Genomic DNA, 20,521 nt, shown 5'->3' on the forward strand with positions numbered 1-20,521 from the left:
AAAATTGTAATCATAACGTGTAACGTGGCAAGAAAAAGCCGGTTTGTAAGCTCAATTTTGAAACCTGCTAATTAAAATGATGTGGTACAAGAAAAAGTATTAAAATGATGTGAATACGTCGAGTGATGATGCAGAAAGTAATTACAAACCTTCTGTTCTATTTCTTTACTTGAAGTAAGCCATGCTTGAGCAGTAAGATACTCTATTTGTTCTCTTGCAAAAACCTGTTAAGGAAAAATGTAAGCTACAAAGAACCAAAGTCATGTGAATGTGGCACTACAGTCTCACACAATCCACAATCCCGGTCCACGCGCAACATATTCTACCTGCCATACTGTTTGCAGATTTGATTGTTGTTTCCATATTTTCTGTGTACACAGTAATTTCATTAATTACCGATATTCATCATAGTTTTTTTTTTTGACCAATACAGTTCATCACTATAGGTAATAATTATATTCCTTTGAGTCTTTAGATTATACTTTTACTCCACATGTGCTCCCAGTGAGAAGAAAAATTCTGACATACCTCATTGTTTGGTTAAATCTAGGAACAGCCATATTTATACGTATACTTCATTCATTCGATCTTAAATATAATCAAAATGTATTTAGTCTATACTTGATCAAATACGTTATAATTTTTACTAATATTTAAGATTGGAGGGAGCAGGATCCAATGCAAATATTAATTTTAATCTATAAACATACCGTATTCCTTTCGGCCTTATATGTAATTAAAAATAACTTTTTTAGATTATTTGAAAAATGGATGTATTTAGTCTAAAATTTAGTCTAAATACATCATTTTTTCAATGAACATAAAAATGATACTTTTGCTTAGATACGAGGCCGGAGGGAGTACCTTCTAACACTCTCCTATCTATACTCTATAAAATCATATATTCATAGATGAGATTATTCACACCAAGGTAACGTGTGCAAACCTTACTCCACAAACCTTACTCCATTTCAATGTCTTCTTCCTCAAATAATCCCACAAACCTTACTCCACTCCAAATGTTAGATCTATGGAAACTTAAAATTCCTAGCAAAATCTATAACCACACAATTAGTGCAGAAACTACTAAAGTGTCTGCAAATAGTTCCGATGAAAAAGCAATAACAATAGAACTTCATGTACAAGGATTCTATAAGCTTTTTGTTCAGCCTTTGGCTGGACTTCAACCTATACCAACCGAAAGTGATTTTATTGTATCTCCTATCTATAAATTCAGTTTCAAGATTCCTCTTTTCTATCTCTCTATTTTATCTTTCATTTTATCTCGAAGGTTGGCCAATTTACCCATTAGCAAGGATTTAGCTAATTATATTGAACCCTATATTGTTGAAAATTGCATTTCAATGGGACAACAATTTGGAGAGAAAGAATTTAAGATTGTTTTTTATATTGAGGTCATTGAAATAGATCTGGCAGATTGTGAAGATTGCGATGATTATCGTAGACGCGGTATCGTTTGATTGATATTAATGATTAATTGTTGATGGTTTTCTAGGTCTTGGTATTTTTCTTTAATATATGGTATGTAATTTTATTAAGTCGTGGAATGCCCTTATTCCTGATGATGAATATTAATTGGTTTGTAATTTACTTATAGTTAGAATTGAAATTTATCTATTTGGGTTGGTCTGTGCAGATAATAATTGTATCATTACTTTGTGATCAAATATTCAAATGTGCTAAAGTGATTCAAAAAGAAGCTAAAGGATTAAGAATATATTGGTCATCATATCTACGATCATGTGCAAGACCTCCATTCAAGATAAATATATATTATGAAATACTTTGTTTGTGATAAAGTTATTGAACCTGATTTATTGTCATTATGTTTGATAACTTATCATTAGCTTCAATGATTTGAAAGTTTATTTATTTATGCTCATGCAACATGTGTCTGTAGTACGGACTTTGAATATAAATATCAATTAGTTTTAATAATCTGGTCTTACCTTTGGGAAATTTTATTTTTAATTTATTTATAAAAAATTTATCCTTTATAATTTTTACTATTTATGGTTGAAAATAATTGTTAGATTATGTATTAATTAAATATTTTAATTAAACCCGTGCGGATCCGCACGGGTCTTACACTAGTAGCATACATTACACCTTAATGATAGTTTCATTCCGTGTTCCCATTTTGAATTTTTCTTCAAAGAAAAGAAAAGGTTTAAACACGCGTTCTCTGAAGAGAAACCCTAAAAATCAAGATTTGAATTTTGAGTTACGAAGGTTGTATCTCTCGATCATCTCCAAACCCTAAATCGTGTGTCTCTCGATCATCTTCAAATTCTTCCAGTTTCACAAATTTGCGTTCCTCTTCGAAGATTGCAGCGCTAAGTGTTCGAAGATTGACGGAATCTTGTTTTCTTCAAGACAGGGTTCAAACGTGCGACGAATTTCGAAAAGCAATTTATTCATTTGCCCAGGTAATAGAATTTTGATCTTTTGATTGTAATTTTGGAAATTCCTTACAAATGATTTGCCCCTTCGATTTATACTTGGTACATGTTTGTTTGTTGGATTACCAATTTTTTCATTCTTGACTCAAGATGCATGCTTCAATCTTCTGATGTTGGATTATCAATTTTTTCATTCTTGATTCAGATGCTTCAATCTTCTACTTTTGTTTTAATAAAGAACATACCATTTTGTGAGTGAAAAATTTAACTGTGGTATACAAATCTATGAGATTTTTTGTTTTTTGTTGGAAAGAAATATTTTTTCTGCACTATATGAGCCTAAATTTTAAAACAGTTGGCGAACTATATTCATTATGTACAAGTTGAACAAGTTGGATGATAGTTCTTTAATGTGAATTGTCCATCTGATTTGAAATTACTTTTTGTAATTTGAAAAAAGATGATATAAACCCCAACTTTGATGGTAGGAATGGATGAATATTTTTTTTCTCTCCAAGATTCTGTAATTGTTGGGATGCCTGAGCTATTTTAAAGAAAAAATACATGATGCCCACTTTATTTATAATGTAAAAATTTACAATGCTTTAAATTCATTATGAGTGTAAATTTGTATTCACAATATAAGGATGGTATCTATTGAGCTTTTATGACGTGAATGCAATTCGATTTCGATACTGCAAGATAATATATGAGCCTAAATTTTGAGACTATCGGCTGCTTCGATGAATATTATTTGTTATATAAACGGTTGCTAGTATTTGGAAGCCTCATTGACCGTAAAAACATTATGAACACTTTACTCATAATGTAAAAGTTGCATGATGCCTTCGATGCGATATCAATATGAATTGAATTTGATTCATTCATATTATATGGGATGGATTATTGGATGCCGATGACCCGAAAGGAACCAATGAATATTATTTGTTGCTAGTATTTGGATGCCTCATTGACCGTATAAAACATTATGAACTCTTTACTCATAATGTAAAAGTTGTCTGATGCCTTCGATGTGATATTGATATGAATTGAATTTGATTCATTCATAATATGAGGGATGGATTATTGGATGCCTGATGACCCGAAAGGAATCAATGAATATTATCTATTTTATAAAATGTTGCTAGCTAGTATTTGGATGCCTCATTGACGATAAAAAACATTATGAATCCTTTTGTGCTGGATTTTATGTTTGTACTTTGTATGTGGCTGCCTTAAAATACAAGATGGCTGCACAATCATATAGGACCGTTTTTAGTCTGTATTGCTTCGACATTCAAGTAGTTATAACTTTGATAAAACCCCGCTTTCTTTATTAATGAGAATCCGGTGGTAAATTTTGTCATGTGAATATTCAGTACTTTGATCTGTTGATGACCGTCCTGGACTTTCTGTTCTTTCTGTTTTGTTTGGTTTTAAAGATAACTGGTGAAGTCAAGCAAGATGCAGTTCTAAATGGAAAATATTTTTATACATATAAAATAAAACCATCATAAGTGAAAAATCTACCTGAAAATAATCATTTTTATGATATTGCTATCATAATTAATTAGCTACAGTTGAGCTATCAATATGAATATGAATTGAATTTGATTCATTCATAATATAAGGGATGGATTATTGGATGCCGATGACCCGATAGGAACCAATGAATATTATTGTTGCTAGTATTTGGATGTCTCATTGACCGTAAAAAAAACATTATGAACTCTTTACACATAATGTAAAAGTTGTCTGATGCCTTCGATGCAATATTGATATGAATTGAATTTGATTCATTCATAATATGAGGGATGGATTATCGGATGCCTCAATGACCCCAAAGGAATCAATGAATATTATCTATTTTATAAAATGTTGCTAGTATTTGGATGCCTCATTGACCATAAAAAAACATTATGAATTCTTTACTCATAATGTAAAAGTTGCCCGATGCCTTCGATGCGATATTAATATGAATTGAATTTAATTCATTCTTAATATAAGGGATGGATTATTGGATGTCTTGATGACCCGAAAGAAACCAATGAATATTATTTGTTAAAGTGTTGCTAGTACATTTTTGGATGTCTCATTGACTGTAAAATAAACATTATGAACTCTTTAATCATAATGTTAAAGTTACATGATGCCTTCATTGCGATATTGACATGAATTGAATTTGATTTATTCAAAATATAAGCGATAGATTATAGGATGTCTCGATGACTGGAGAAGAATCAATGAATATTATTTGTTATATAAACTGCTGCTAATATTTGGACGCCTCAGTGACCGTAAAGAACATTATGAACTCTTTACTGATAATGTAAAAGTTGTTGGCTGCCTTCGATGCGATATTGATATGATTTGAATTTTGATTCATTCAAAATATATGAGATGGATTCGTTGAGATATAATGACCATAAATGCAATCATAGAATGTGTATTTTGCTTTTTTGAGCTGTTTCAGTAACCATATTGGTTTGCATTGCTCTGTTTATTATTGTTAATAATATTTTTTAATGTCATTTGACCTTTTAAAACACATGTTGGGCCATAGGTCTACATAAAATATACAATGCCCAAAATATCTATGCAGCCATCTCAGTAGACGCCACATACATTTCTGCTCCCTCACACTCTTGCCTCTGTAGACCCTTCATTTCCTGAAATCAGTGTCCGGCTGATTTACTTGCAAGTTGTAAGTGTGTTTCTGTAACTAAGAGTTATACTTATCTGCATTTGATCACAGTGGGGAACAAGCACACATTATGTATTCGATGGAAGAGTTAATGCCATCTCGTGTGCTGAGTTTCGAAAAGCAATTTATTCATTTGCTCAGGTAATTGAATTTTGATCTTTTAATTGTAATTTTGGAATTTCGTTACAAAAGATTAGCTCCTTCGATTTATAATTGGTACATGTTTCAATCTTTTGCTGTTGGACTACGGACTACCAATTTTTTATGACTTGAATGCAATTCTATACTGTGGGATGAAATATGAGCCTAACTGTTGAGAATATTGGCTGCCTTGATGACCTGAAATGAATCGATGAATATTATTTCTTATATAAATTGTTGCTAGTATTTGGAAATCCCATTGACTGTAAAAAAACATTATGAACTCTTTACTCATAATGTAAAAGTTGCCTGATGCCTTTGATGCGATATCGATATGAATTGAATTTGATTCATTCACAATATAAGGGATTCATAATATAAGGGATGGATTATTAGATGCCATGATGACCCAAAAACAATCTATGAATATTATTTGTTATATGAACTGTTCCTAGTATTTTGAAGCCTCATTGACCGTAAGAACATTATGAACACTTCACTCATGATGTAAAAGTTGCCTGGTGCCTTCGATGTGATATTAATATGAATTGAATTTGACTCATTCATAATATAAGGGATGGATTATTGGATGCCTCAATGACCCGAAAGGAACCAATGAATATTATTTGTCATATATAAATTGTTGCTACTATTTGGATGCCTCATTGACCATAAAAAACATTATGAACTCTTTACTCATAATGTAAAAGTTGCCTGATGCCTTCGATACAATATTGATATGAATTTGATTCGTTCATAATATGAGGGATGGATTATTGGATGCGTCGATGACCCGAAAGGAATCAACGTATATCATCTGTTTTATAAAATGTTGCTAGTATTTGGATGCCTCATAGACCATTAAAAAACATTATGAATTCTTTACTCATAATGTAAAAGTTACATGATGCCTTCGATGCGATATTGACATGAATTGAATTTGATTTATTCAACATATAAGGGATAGATTATTGAATGTCTCAATGACTGGAAAAGAATCAATGAATATTGTTCGTTATATAAACTGCTGCTAATATTTAGATGCCTCAATGACCATAAAAAACCATTATGAACTCTTTACTTGATAATGTAAAAGTTGTTGGATGGTTTCGATGCGATATTGATATGAATTGAATTTTGATTCATTCAAAATATATGAGATGGATTCATACACTCTTTTGCCTCTCCAGACCCTTCATTTCCTGAAATCAGTGTCTAGCTGATTTACTTGCAAGTGTGTTTCTGTAACAAAGGGTTATACTTATCTGAATTTGATCACAGTGGGGAACAAGCACACATTATGTATTTGATGGAAGAGTTAATGCCATTTGTTGGTACCTCCGTCCCTTCTCCTTCGATACATTCCGTCGTTTTATGCCAATCAGACACCACTCTCCAGAACATTGGCAAGAACTATTCTGGCATACCTAGTTCTCCTTTACCTTCACGAGGATTTTGATAATCCTTTTGACTTTTGTGACGAGTCCCACATTATTTCTAAGATACATTTGATCTCCATATCCGATGATGGAAAATTATGGGACTGACTCTTGACTGCTGAAGTGAATGCAGACAGACACTCAAAAGGATGATAAGAAGTTGGGTTTGGTCAATGATGAATCCACAGCAGCATTACATGGAGCCAACTCTGACACCATGGTGTCTTTTGCTGGTGGACGGGAACTGAATGTAGGCAGGCCGCTGGATCATCCCAATGATAATAAAAGCCACTTGCTAAGCTCAACCTTCAATCATGAAGAAATTTCAATGACGGTAAGACTGTACTTACAAACTTGGTTTTTTTTTTTTTTTGTTGATCAGAACTTGTTTTGTCTTATTTGAAGCCCTTGCAATCAAATAGACAGTGTGCATTTGTAGATATATATTTTTTATTACATAAACAAAGGAAAAACTTACCATGTAAATATAAAATATTGCATTGGGAGGGAATGTCTTGTGTCATATGACTGCACAATGAGTGTATTTATAATACTAAATTGATTTTTGTTCATTGCTTGTAGTCCATGATCTTAGTATTTGAATAATATTTAATTGCTACCGCTTCTTCATATATTCCACCAATTTGTTAAGACGAACCAAATAGTTGCAACCAAATTTTGAAGTTCCCCATTTCCTATCAAATGTAATTTCAATATGTTTTCACTTGTCTAACTTTTATTAATTCTGCTTCTGATATTCAATCAATTGGGAAAGGCAGAACAGATAGTCAAAACCAATTTTTGAAGTTCCCCATATCCTGTTTCCTTTTTTATTCTTTTGAGGTTTGATATAAATGCTAGAGCTTCAAAGCATTAATATATTAAATGTAATTTTTATTCAAGATAAAAGGGGGTTGTTGCCATAAGAGGTTGATTCTTGATAGTTAGTTAATTTATAGGGATTTTATAAGGCTAACTTAGAACACCATTTAATGATAGTACAACTAGAGTACTGTTTAGATTCTGTATGGATTAGAGAAGTTATGGCAGGCATATCATTAAATTTGCCAAGTGTCAGTTAAGTAAATATGTGGCTATAAAAAGTATTGCTATTTGGAAAATGAGAAATAATTGTAATCAAATTTGTTACTATAACCAGATGCACACTGGAGAGTGGAGAGTAAGGAAAAGAGAAAGACAGGTTCAGTAGCTGTCATATTCTCTTTTCATTGGATTTGTGTCTGTCGCCCATAACTAAATACTAGTTTAATTGCAAAATCGCAAAATCCATGGATTCTACGACTTTGATCCCGATTCTGCTAACCATGTTTCTAACTGCACTAAGATAGAAAAGTTGCATCAAAATAAAGCAAAATGCATGCATACTTTAAAGGAATGAGAATACGCGGTAATCCATATTTTTAGATTCTGGAAGGTGATCACAATCCTCTGGATATTTTGAAAAGTGGTCTGAAAGATGAAAATCCATTCTGGTCATTGAACCAACTAATAAAATAATGGGTTATTTTTTCATAGAGGAAGATAATAGGATCATACATTCTTAAATTGGAGCCAGAGTTCTAATTATTTGACTCATAATCTTTGTGCTAATCTGGGTCCTGGCTTATTATCTATGCGAGAAAACTGCATCTAAATGCTAATGCTAGGTAGCACTTATTAAGATTTCCTGTGTCGGTTTCAAAATTTTGATGTTTACATCCTTGCCTTTTCCTTCTGATGCAGATTAGCCTAGTTGGACAGCTCCAGCTTCTCTCTTCAACGGTGACTATGCTGGCAGTACAAACCCCTTCTCTGACTGCCAGTAAAGGAAGCATTGTCAATTTACTTATAATTTAAAAGTTGTCTGATGCCTTCAATGTTATATTATATGAATTGGATTTTATACATTCATAATAGAAGCGATGGATTTGTTGTGATTTAATGACCCTGAATGCAAATATAGACGGAGAATTGCCACTGTGAGATGGAATATGGGATGCTTCGATGACCGAAACAGAATTATGGTAATTATTTGTTCTATAAATGTTTCAAGTAGGTGGATGCTATCTTAAATGGTATTTTGATATGTGAAATTTTATTCCTTTAAAATATAATAATGGATGAATCTATTGTGCTTTTATGATTCTTACTGCAATCCTAGATTGAGAGTTGTCGCATGAGATAGAACATGAGATGTCTCGATGATTTGAAATGAATCATTCATATTATTTGTTCCATGAATTTTGAAATGTTGGTATGACTCATTGACCCTAAGGAAACATGAATATCTTACTCATAATGTAAAAGTTGGATGCTGATGTAAATGAGATATTGATATGAAATTTGATTCATAATATAAGAGACAAATTTGTTGTCCTTTTTATGACCTGAATTGGATGCAATTCTAAAATGTTAATTGCCACTATAAAATAAAATATGGGATGCTTCGATGATCCGAAACGAACCCTGAATATTATTTGTTCCATGAATTTAGAAGTTGTGAGATGCCTCCTTGAATCTAAAAGAAATATTATAAACATTTTACTCATAACTCATAATTTAAAAGTATTGTTCTTCAGTGATTAATTTTGGGATAGCTTTGATGGCCAAGAAAGGTATGAGTGAAAAACTTTGGGATGAGAAAGTTGATACCTTCAAGAAATGGGGTTGGTCTGATGAAGTTGTTTCTCATGGATTTAGGTCACATCCTGGTGTTATGTTGGTTTCAATTGATAAGATTAATTTGGTGATGAGTTTTTGGGTTAATCAATTGGGTTGGAATTCCTTGGCAATTACTAAAAAGCCACTTGTTTGAAGTTATAGTTTGCAGAAAAGGATCATTCCAAGGGCCTTAGTTCTGCAATATCTTCTGATGAAAGGTTTAAGAAACAAGGATGCAAGCTTAGTTATACCCTTTACTTATACTGAGGATTTGTTTTTGAACAAGTTTGTTTTCTCCTTTAAAGAGGAATCTGATTATCTATTAAAGCTATATAAGTCAAAAAATAAAAGTATTGTTCTATAAATTTGGCAAGTGATGCGATTCCTTATTGACCCTTAGGAATGATATTTAGCGTTTTTATGAAAATGAATTCTAGTATGAGAATTGCCAATATATTACTCAACATGATCATAAGTTTTGTAATTGTTTGGTTACCTTGATTACCTGAAAGGAATCAATATATTTGATTTCTTCCATGATCATATATGAATCATTATGAACTTTTTGTTCTAATAGTTGGATGATGCGTTAAATATGATATTGGTATGAGTAAGAATTTATATTTGTAATACAAGCAATAAGCAATGATATATATTTTGCTTTTATAAGTTTAATGCAATACTATAATGAGAATGACCACTGAGAAACATAATTTGCTCCATTTTATAGTTGTTGGGAAGTTTCGATGACTGGGAAGGAATCCAAGTATTGCTGGTTCAATTAATTTTTTCAGTGTCGGCTGCGTAGACGACCCTCTAAAAGAAGCATTGTGAACATTTTACTCAAAAGTCGGATGATGACTTGATATGAATTTTTATGATAATATCTACTGTAAGCTTTGATGATTCTAAACACAATTCTTGCCCGTGACTTGCCACTATGAGATGGGATCATATTCCATGATATTAAAAAGTGGGGTGGTATATATGAGCCTAATAACCCTGAATTTGATTGCAGGAATCAATGAATATTTTTTGCTTCTTGAGTTTTGTAAGTATTGGGATGCCTCCATGACCATTGAAGAAACTACACCATGAACAATTTATTCATAATGGAAAAGCTTGATGATGCCTAAACATTAGTTTGAATATTAATTTTTAATCATCAAAATATTAAGAATGATATATTGTGTTTTTATGACCCTAAATGCAATTATGTAATGTGAAATGCCATTGTGAGATACAATATGTTTTCTGAATCTAACTATCGGGTGGTATGCATGAGTTTAGTAACTCCAACTTCAACTGAAAGATGAACATACTTTGCTCAACGGTTTTTTTGAATTCACCTACTCAATGGGGAGGAAGGCATGTTGACAGATTCCGCGGAATTGGAGAATCACATTTTCAATTATTTTCAAAACATCTTCAGTGGTGCCACCACGTGTATCCCCAATACTTTGGTCCAAGAATGTATTCCTAGCCTGGTATCTGGTGAGGATAATGTAGCGTTAGTGCGTTTGCCGTCTCCTGCTGAGATTAAATCTTCCGTGTTTGAGATGAATGGAGATGGTGCTCCGGGTCCGGATGGCTACAGTGGATATTTCTATCAGACCTTTTGGGATATTATTCACCATGACATAATTGCTTCGGTTCATCCCTAATTTCAATTCCAGTCTTCTAATCTTGATTCCAAAGTCCCCGGGTGCATATACTATTGCGAAGTTCAGGCCAATTGCTCTGGCGAATTTTCAATTCAAGATTATCACCAAGATCCTAGCGGACAGGTTGTCTCTGATTGCTTCTAAAATTATTTCCACACATCAACGTGGCTTCATCCCAGGAAGACATATATCAAACTGTGTTATTGTGACGTCTGAAGCCATTAATATTCTTTCTAAGAAATGCTTTGCAGGTGACATTGCTCTCAAAATCGACATTCAAAAGGCTTTTGATACTATTGATTGGTTGTTTTTGATGTACGTCTTACGCAAATTTGGGTTTGGTAACACCTTTTGTGACTGGATTTCTGAAATTTTACACTCCGCGAGATTATCAGTTCTTGTCAATGGTAGGTCTGTGGGTTATTTTAATTCTGACAGGTGTTCGGCAAGGGGACCCTCTGTCACCTTTGCTGTTCTGTATTGCTGAAGAGGTGTTTATCCGGTGCATCTCCAAGGCAATGACGGCAGGTGCTTTACAACCTATGACCCTTTATCACGGCATTCAGGTCCCCTCCCATGTTTTGTATGCAGACGACATCATGATATTCTGCAAGGCATCGAAGAAAAATATCAAGCAGCTGCTTCTCATTTTTAAACTTTATGGTCAAGCCTCGGGTCAACTCATCAATCATCAAAAGAGTAAATTTTACGTGGGCTCGATCTCTAATGCTCGAATGCTTATGCTTTCTAATCTCTTTGGCTTCACTTCGGGCAGCCTACCTTTTATTTATCTTGGTTGTCCAATTTTTATGGGCAAGCCTAAGAGCATTCATCTTTGTGCCCTTGCTGACAAAATAAAAACAAAGCTAGCTACTTGGAAGGGCTCCTTTATTTCCATCACGGGCAGAGTGCAACTCGTTCGCTCTATAATTCATGGTATGCTGACTGATTCTTTACAGGTTTACGTATGGCCAATCTCCTTGCTGAATCGAATGGAGAAATGGATCCGCAACTTTATTTGGAGCGGGGAGGTTAACACTAGAATGATTTGCATTGTTTCTTGGAAAACTGTTTGTCTACCTTACGAAGTGGGAGGGTTAGATCTGTGTTCTCTACGGAAAATTAACACTTCCTTGTTGCTTCTTTTGTGCTGGAAATTTCTATCCTCCAATGATGATTGGGCACGCCTCTGCAGAGCACGTTTCCTGCGTGCTGGTATGCCGGCAGCGCATTTCATCCGCTCATCTGTTTGGCCGGGAATTAAACCACACATCTCCACCGTCCAACAGCAGTCGCGTTGGTTAATAGGTTCGGGTGATGCTGTCCTCTTCTGGTCTGACAACTGGCTTGGTGATAAATTACTTGATTTACTACACATGCCTACTTCTTTACGCCCTTTGCTGCAAGGTACAGTGAGGTCCTTCACTCATAATCATTTATGGCGAGTTCCCCATTGCATTGTTAATGACTATCCGGATGTTGCTCAATGTATTAACAAGATTGTGCTTCCTACTACTACTCTCTTAGACAGATTAGTTTGGTATAGTTCAAAGGATGGTGAACTAAAAGCTAAGCAGGCGAATGATTTTTTATTCTCCAACTACCAATCAGTTTCCTGGGCACATTGTTTATGGAGCTCTGCTGTTCCACCCTCGGTTTCATTTGTGTATGGAGATGTTTGCATAATAAAATGCCGACGGATGAAAATCTCATCAAGCGTGGTTGCGTAATTGTTTCAGTTTGCATTCTAACTCGCAGTATGAAACTACGACTCATCTTTTCCCTCAATGTTCGTCCGCGCTGCACATTTGGAGATGGTTAGGTGCATTGCTGCATTATGTTCTTGTTACTAACTCAATTTTATCTTTATTTGAGAACCTCCCAGATTGGTGGAGTGATTACTTGATGAGTCTCGCGCGTGCCACTATTATGCAGACCTGTCACACAATTTGGATTGGCAGAAATGGAGCTTGGTTTAACAGTTCAGTTATTACGTTACAAGTGCTCCTGGGCTGAAAGTTTACACATCAAATGCACCCATGGAACAACAAATATTGCAGCACTTCCATCTTGCTCCTAGGCTGCGTAAGGCTCCTCAAATCAAGCTTGTCTTATGGAAGGCTCCTAATATTTGGTGGCCTAAAGCTAACACCGATGGTTCTGTCGTTAGCAACACGGCGGCTTGTGGTGGGTTGTTTCGTGATCATCTGGCTGATCACGTCGGTAGCTTCGCTCATAATCTTGGCCCGGGTTCCATTTTACATGCTGAAATCACGGTGATAACAATCGCATTAGCACTAGCTGCAGCTCATGGTTGGCAGCGCATTTGGATTGAGAGTGATTCCATGGGTGCTTTATCTTCTTTTGACAATCCATCTATAGTTCCCTGGGACCTCCGAAACCGTTGGAGCAATTGCGACCTCTCTTGGTTTAACCGTTATACATACTCATATCTTTCGGGAAGGCAACATGTGTGCGGATAGGCTAGCTGATCATGGGCATTCTATTGTCGATTCCATGTGGTGGGATTCTCTACCATCTTTCGTTCGAGATTCTTTTCTACATGACAAGCTGGGTTTGCCTTGTTATAAATTTGATTAATTTTCTAGCACTACTACTTTTATTCTGGGGTACGGTCTAGTGTCTAGTTCCCCCCTCCCCCCTCTCTTTTGTGTATATATATATATATATATATATATATATATATATATATATATATATATTCTTATTTAATATATTATTATGAGATATAGGTATAGGATAGGTATGTCTAGGGGTGCCAATATAGTTGGGATGTTTATTCATACCTTGATGCTTAGACGCTCTTAATTTATCAAAAAAAAAAAAAAAATAGCGAAATGTGCTGATGAAAATATTCTTAGATGACAATAATCCACTTTAATATGGATATGTGTTCATAATATAAAGGATGATATCTATTGTACGCTTATAAACTTTAGTATCTAAATGCAACTACTATATAAAGTGATTGTGCAAATACAATGTTATGAATGTGTTGGGTTAGCCTGCGAACTGATATATTTATGTTGTAGAAGGATGCCTGATCTGCATGTTGGAGATCAATGGAGGAAATTCTCATAACTATGATGGCTTAGAGGTTGAGGATCTCTACTACTACGAATATAATTGTCCCGGGAAAATGAGGACATAAGGAGGATAACACTGAAAAAGGTTGGTAGCCTTTATGCCCCAAAGTAACAAAATATGAATTTGTAAGTAAGAAAATATCATACTTTCACTTTCAATGTCGAGGGGTAGCCTTTCAATGCTGATATGTTTTGTAAATGCCCAAATTTTTGTAACTAAGCATGTTATCTACTGTTCGATATGTCGTGTTTCCCTTGATATTTGATTTGATAACATTGTCCTTGTTATACTTCATTTGCTTTTCTATTTATATTCAATACTTGAAAGTATTATTGTTTATAATGTTGATATGGACGTCTTCAATTACACACTGCGCTGCCCAATTGTTGAATGTATGATCTAAATATCTAAATAAGTTTAATATTTTCTGCTAATGATTGAAAAGAAAGTTCTTGTTGAGTACAAGTGATAACATTGACATAGGATTTACATTCATAGTAGTTTGTTAACCTTTTAGATTTATTATGAGACCACTGGCCTTGAGATTTGAAGAGACTGTGGAAGGAAAACTGATGTTTTGGTTGCAGGATAAGAATTGGGGGAAGAATAACAGATGCAAGGAACTTTGTCAAGGAGATAAAACCATATATCAAAGGTTTTTGATTTGTTTCTTCGCATGTTTTAGGCTGTAAGTGAATGTAAAGTTTTAATTTTTATTTTTGCCAACTCTTATCATGGAGATAAACCATATATCAAGGTTTCTACTACTTTTCATGTATGGTGTAGAACCAATTGAAGTGCAGTTGTGGATGGATCTGAATGAAAGTGCGATTTTATAGTGGGACTAAAAACAAAATTCTAAAATTTTAGAGGGACTAAAAACATATTTAACCCTTTATAATATTACATGTTTGATTGGTCTTTTGTCTCCTCTAAGCAAACTTTCCCATCCTAAGTAAATATTTTTCTACAAATTGTTGGAACAACTCTTAATATTTATCTTTGTTACATTTTACTGCTTTTCAGTTAGGTATTTGGTGTAGAACCAACTGAAAGTGAAGTTCTGTATATTTGTTCTTTTGTCTACAGTCCTCTATATAGCCAATTTAGTGTGTGTAAGTATTATACTCTATTGTTGTGTGGATTTAAGATTAGAAGTTAAGACATCCATAGACCCATTTGTAATATTTAATCATTGTATCAGATTATGTAGATGTACCTTATTACATATATGATAAACAAGAGAATTGGAACCTATCTAACTTGAATCAGGGAAAATGAAAACTTGGTCAAGGGACATGTGCAGAGATGTACTGATTGGACAGAACCTGCAGGCTGCAGCTACAAAGTCAATAGTGTTGGTATGTATTCTTTCTTTCTTTCTTTCTGGTATGTATTTCAATGTGCATAGTAACAATATGGCTCAAGATTACACGAATAAGTAATGACTAGGAGGAGTCTAGGACGTGAAATGAAAATTAATGGGAAATCAAAATTAATGAAAATTATTGGTCTGCTTGGAATCGCTGTGGGAGGGGACGAATGTGCGTTTTTTTGAAGCTACAAATTGTAGCTTTGCAATTTCATGTTAAATTGCCATTGGAATGTGAATAAATGACCAAACGCGCTCCCAAACACTCACTTAGCCTTATCACCCCAAATATTACTTTGTTCCATGATTTTTTTAAGGGATAGGATGTCTTGATGACCCTAAAGTAAACTGCATTAGGAGCTTTTGCAATTATAAATATGCACAAAGTAATAAATAAAATTTTAAATATGCAAGGTGACTACTCAATATATTTGAGATGTGGTTTGCATCCTGCATAATGAGGTTTGTGTGACTTGATTTTCTATTTGAAAGCTCTAGATTAATATCATAGCCAACATTTCATGAGTTAATTAAGGTCTGATGTGTGAATGACCAACATGTTATTGAGACTACATGCTTTGTTTGCGTCCTAGGCTATGAATATGTGCATAATTGGTGTATGTGTCGGCATAAGTATGATTAGCATGGTTGTTTTATGAAATGATAATGAAAGGTTCTGGTATAATATGCTTTGAATGCTTATATAAAAATTGATCAACTACATAAGAATTGGAGGCAAGTGATAGTTGATGATGGCATGTAAGGTTTTCAGATTTTGGAAGTGGGTTATAAGGACTATGACTTCTGATTTTAATTGATTTATGTTTCTGGTAAGTCTAAATAGGTCATTTGAAAAATGACAAGTAATTTAGGTTGTCATAGAATATGGATAACTATAGTTAAGAAAACCACAAATGATGCAAGATGGCTTAAAAATTTAAGATTTCAACCATCATATTTTTTCTCTTCCTATATACTACAAAGATTCTGCACAAGTGTGCATAGATCATGCTTAAATGAGTTTTATGAATCGATTGGAAATGACGTAGGGTGATAGTGCTGGTTAGTTAGTTGCGTTGAAATTGTGTGACAATACTACTACTTAAAGGGTTCGTTTGATCGGCAAAACATAAATACTAGACATTTTAAGTCAGAACAACACAGGACAAACGTTTAAGGTATTTAACAAACTTTGTGTTGTACGATGCTTGGTGGACAAAGGGTTATTTTGGTAATTTAGACAACTTGTGCTGAGGACAAAAAGTTGTCCCGTGGTTCTATGGGGGACAAGAATTTCAATTTTTGTCCTGAGGATCTGGGTCTCGCTTACGAACATCAGAATCTTTCGATCCCAAACATAAAAATATAGATCACTAGCATCCGGCTCTTCCTAACGATCACGAAAGACAGAACTCTCCTGCGGTTAGTAGTGGCATGAGTAGTTTACCCCTGCTTGTTAGCTAGTAAATTTATTTTACAACTTTCCAGGATATTTATGGGATATCTATCTTGCCAGTCTTTCCTTATGTCTTGTATGTTCGGGGACACCTGTGTCCCTTGGCGCCACTAGTTTGTCCAGTACTAGGAACAATTTTAGAATCAAACATTGTACAACATAAGTTGTACTGTCAAGTCCCTTATTTTTTAGCAGATCAAACGCACCCAAAATGTAGACTAAGAGCTATTGAAATATCAAACTTTTTGAGTTAAAATAAGTTAGTTTTTTGGTTATGCCATCCATAAATACTGGAAAAAGTTGTACACACAATCTCATGTAGTTATTGTAAAAAATTGATTAGGCTGAAAGTAAGGTATATAACTCATATTGGGTTGGTCTTGTGGTATTGGTTTGGGACCTGGGAGTGTGCTCCTCCTTAAGGTCTCAGGTTCGATTCTCTCTTGTGCCAATTTGGGTGGGCTAATTTAGGTTCTTAAAAAAAGGTATATAACTCATATTACCCCTTGAAATCAAAAAGGAAAGTTTAAGAGGATTAGGAGACCTAATTTAAGATTTTGATCAAATTAGAATGATATATTGATTTCAAGCTTTTTTCCCCGAGTCCTATGTCGTGTTTATAGTTTATAGATCAAGTAAAAAGTACAAATAAATAATAAATACAAACTTATAAAATTAGGCATAGCAATTATTTAACTAATGATAGTAATTATACTATCACAGTTTTTCTGCATCGCATCCTTCTCTTGCTCTGTTATCCCTCTTTGCTTCTGTTTGTGTGCAAACATCATCTGTTTCAGTGAGAAAATTGAACTTATTTTTTATGGTAAATAACTAAATATGATAAAATTGATTATAATTAGGAAAAATCTAAGTGCACAAGTTAAGCTACTTTAAAAAGAAGTTTTTAATTAAAAAATGTGCATTCAAATGTTTTAAAAGTCAAATTAGTTGTATTTTTCGTACAGACCAGGAAGCTCAGGAAGCGATCCGATATTTTAATAAATCTTACCTTGGCTCACTCATAATTACTTGTGAGGTTGGTTGTTTATTTCATCTTTTTCTTTAAACTCCTTACACTATCATATTAAATAATAATTATCTCATTCAATATATAATTTTATCACTGAGTGAAGCTATAAAAATGATATACCGTGTTCTCATAAACCAAACAGGTAGTTCGAATGCTCGGTGATGCAAATCTTCCTCGTCTGTGGATTAGGCTTCAACAAAAAAAGGACAACAGAACAAAGTGATCACCCCATAGGCTTTTTGACCTATGAAGTGTAGTTTCAATACTTTTATTATGTTAAAAGTGGATACAACGATTCTTAATGTTTGGTTGATAAAGATGATCTCATAATAATTGAAAATTTGCAATGTTTATTGAACTAAATATGGTGACTACTCAATGTATTTTGAGGTGTGGTTTGCATCATGCATAATGAGGTTTGTGTGACTTGATTTTCTATTTGAAAGCTCTAGATTAATTAATATCATAGCCAACATTTCATGAGTTAATTAAGGTCTGATGTGTGAATGATCAACATGTTATTGAGACTACATGCTTTGTTTGTGTGTATCAAAGATTTGACGTGCATAATTGGTGTATACCTGCATAAGTATATTATCATGTTTTCATAACCAAACAGGTGGCTCAAAAACTCGGTGATGCAAATCTTCCTTGTCCGTGCAGTAAACATTCAACAAAAAGGACAATAAAGTGATCACCCCAGATGCAAAAAATCAGGCTAGAGCTAAAAAATCATGCCAGATGTAATATGCGCACTCTAAGATGTGTGTTTTGTCTGCTACTCTATGGTTTGCTGAATGCATGATGTTTGCCAAAATTTGTGGCTAAAAAGGGGGAGTAGTGATCTGTAGTTGTGGTTGCTTTCTCTGTAAATTTGCAAGTATCCAATTTTTTATCATGACTTTTCATTGTAAATTTGCAAGTATTACTCATTGGCCATAGCATGGTAGTTAAACCACAAATTCACCAAAACAAGCAGACTCAAACTGATATTAATAATAACTTATCCTATGTCATCCATCATATTTTGCAATTCCTTACAATACCTCCATATTAAAGGGATTCAATTCTGATATATTTTATTTTATTTTATTTTTACTTGATCTATAAACTATATACATGCGACATAGGACTTGGGAAAAAAGTTTGAAATCAATATATTATTTTAATTTGATCAAAATCTTAACTTAGACCTCCTAATCCTCTTAAACTTTCCTTTTTTATTTCAAGGGGTAATATGAGTTATATACCTTACTTTGGTCTCTAGTTTTCAACCTAATCATTTTCTACAATAACTACATGAGATTGTGTGGTCAACTTCTCCTAGTATTTTAAAAGGTATAACAAAAAAACTAACTTATGCTAACTCAAATTTTGAAGTTTGATATTTCAATAGCTCTGGTCTACATTTGGTTAAAATGTATTTTTAGCCCCCCTAACTTTCACAAAATTGCGATTTTAACCGCCTAACTTTAAAAATGCATTATTTGGTTAAACTGAACCAGTTGGATGGTTAATCCTCAAAACAAAAATTATTTTTAAAGTTAGGGGGCCAAAATCGTAACTTTGTGAAAGTTAGGAGGCTAAAACTGCATTTTAGCCTCTACATATGAAGTAGTAGTATTGTCACAGTTTCAAACGCAACTAGTTCCGCCACTCCCACACTACCACCCTACTTCATTTCAAACCGATCTGTTGTGTACTAAGATTCATAAAACTCATATTTAAGTCATGTTCTATGCACACTGTGCAGAATATTTGCATAGAAGAGAAAAAATATGATGGTTGAAGTCTTAAAATTTTAAGCCATCTTTTGCATCATCTAATTTTCTTAACTAGTTTTCTATATTCTATGATGACCTAAATCACTTGTCATTTTTCTTATAACCTATTTAGACTTATACCAGAACACAAATCAATTAAAATCAGAAGTGATAATGCTTATAACCCAAAAGATGAAATATATGTTTCACTTTCCTAAAATATATATATATGAAAAAGTAAGTCATATCTCCCTGTTAGGATTTACGAGTAATCAGTCAATTTAGTCCCTAAATTATCACTCTCTCACCAACTTAGTCCCTAAACTATTAAAACCAACTAAAAGGTCCCTAAACTATTTTTCATCCATCAATTAGGTCCCTAAACTATTTTCCATCCATCAATTTAGTCCTCCGTTATATTTTCCGTTAACTATTCTTTAAAACCCTAAAATCCAAAAGCTACTTTTACGCTTATCTCTCTCTTCTCGATCAACTCTCTCAACTCCATTAATTTAGTCCTCCGTCACCAACTCTTTTTTCTTCAACCCCCTTCAATTGCATCTTCTTATCTCTCTCTTCTCGATCAACTCTCTCAAATCATCTCAATCTGAAAACCCTAGCGCCACCTATACGCTCCAATTCCGGTTGTCGTCGTTGTTTAAGGTACGTTTTTCATGTTTTTCGTTCTAACTTTTATAAATTTGTAAGGGTTTATTCTCACTTATTAATTTTCATGAATGAAATTTGTGTTTTTTAG

The sequence above is a fragment of the Trifolium pratense genome, linkage group LG7 (genome assembly GCF_020283565.1).
Source record: "Trifolium pratense cultivar HEN17-A07 linkage group LG7, ARS_RC_1.1, whole genome shotgun sequence".
NCBI classification, from domain to species: Eukaryota; Viridiplantae; Streptophyta; class Magnoliopsida; order Fabales; family Fabaceae; genus Trifolium; species Trifolium pratense.